The sequence below is a fragment of the Coregonus lavaretus genome (assembly GCF_964263955.1).
Source record: "Coregonus lavaretus genome assembly, chromosome: 8".
Classification (NCBI taxonomy): domain Eukaryota; kingdom Metazoa; phylum Chordata; class Actinopteri; order Salmoniformes; family Salmonidae; genus Coregonus; species Coregonus lavaretus.
This window is the reverse complement of record NC_139995.1, coordinates 12,462,453-12,464,426: the sequence shown is the minus strand read 5'-3', so window position 1 is coordinate 12,464,426 and position 1,974 is coordinate 12,462,453.

Below are 1,974 nucleotides of genomic sequence, written 5' to 3'. Positions count from 1 at the left end.
GAGGTTTAACGGCGGTTGGCATCCTAAATGTTGTATTACTGCCACCTACTAGACTGGAGCATAACTCCCTTATATTTTGCGTAAAAAAATGTTATTTTATTTATTATTTTTTATTTATTATAAAATACAACAAATACCCTACCATCTAATACTACACTCACACAAAAAAAATGTTTTTACCATTATACTTTTTTTAACTACCATACTCCACTATTTAAATTATGTATTCCTACTTCAGGCCAACAGCCTGAAGGGCTGGGACTCCACCACTTAACAGACCCTGTAACTCTTTTGATGTCAAGTCTCACACACCCAAATACCTCTCTGCAGCTGCCACCCCTGCAGTACAGTTGATAACCATTGCTATAAATGCCAAAAATCAAATCTTACTGAAACATATATCACTTGTTGGTTTATCCCTCTGTACTGGTACATCTCTACTACTCACACCATTCCTCTCAGGATCCCTCCCCCTTGACCCATCTTCCTCTACTTTCTTCACTGCCTCAGCATATGACAACTTCTGCACTACTCTAACCCTGGAAACCTCAACCTGCCTCCCTCGCACCGGACATTTCGGATCCCGAGCCCCATGGGCACCCCTACAATTAACACATACCACTACTTTCCCCAATGCTAGACATTCCTTTGTCTTATGCCCTTCTTCACACCTAGGAACCTCCCTCCTACACACTGCTGCCACATGCCCATAAGCTTGACACCTGTAACAACGTAATGTAATCGGCACAAAAGCTCGTACCGGATAACTTATATATCCTAACATGACTTTGTCGGGCAAAGACTCAACATCAAAACTCAAAAGAACAGACAATTACTATTCTGTTTCTCCACTAACGCCAACCTGTCTGCATTGCACCAAATGACGAGCATCACAAACACCAGGAATTTTTCACCCACCCTGAAACCACAAATGGATCAGCCAAAAGCCAAGGAATCACTTTTTCCAAAAACTTCACTCCTACTGTCACAGACTCATCTTTATCCTGACCCTCGGTGCAAAGCTCAGGCTCCGAGAACTTCACCACACCTACCACCTACGATACTTCGCCCTCATTCACTTCCATTTCTCCTCCTGTCTTCAACTCACTCTGTTTACACTTCCTACCATTCTTCTTTAACAAACCATCTCCCCTTTCCCCGCCATTTTTTACTGACTCAAACTCACCCTCTTCCTCCCTATCTCTCTTAGACCTCCACTGCCTCTCCTTTTCCCGCCATTCCTCCTATGTATTCTAAGTATGACTCCTTATGATAGTACTTCTCCTGACATACATTTAGTTATTGCCTTGTCAAGGGATGACATTTCTGTTATGTATGGTACGACGTGCTGTACGTCGTACTGTACGTTGTTATGGTTTACGACAGTGTGCTGAGTTACGGATGAATGGGTTGTCAGAATGTGTGGCACATGTCATTAAACGACAGAGTGATGTACAATGTGAAACTGTGCAGATGTCCGTTCTTCTACAACTAGGCTAGATATAACATTGGCGACGAGGATGGCTGAATTCAGTTTACCACCGCCAGCACCATTCCTCGCCGTGCCTGGCGAACCTCCAGTCCCGTGGAATAACTGGCTTGATAGTTTTAACACTTATCTAGAAGCTATGGACTTTTCTACAATCTCCGACAAGCGGAGGACAGCACTGCTCCGTCACTGCCTTGGTACAGAGGGACAGATGGAGCTATTAAAATAGCACTCCAGGTTGAAGCGGCGTTGGAATGCTCTTCTATGCTAACAGACAGCTCTGCAGCATACACTCGGCCCCCAGCCATTCTCACACAGCAGCTTCAGCCCGAGCAGGCGCACTACAATGATCACGCGCTGCGCACGCCCTCCCGCGTCGATAGCTGCATGGACACAGACACCGACATGCCCGTGCAGCAGGCACACAGACAAACAAACAGAAGTAGCTGTGGCAACTGTGGGGCTAGCTCTCACAATTCAAGGGC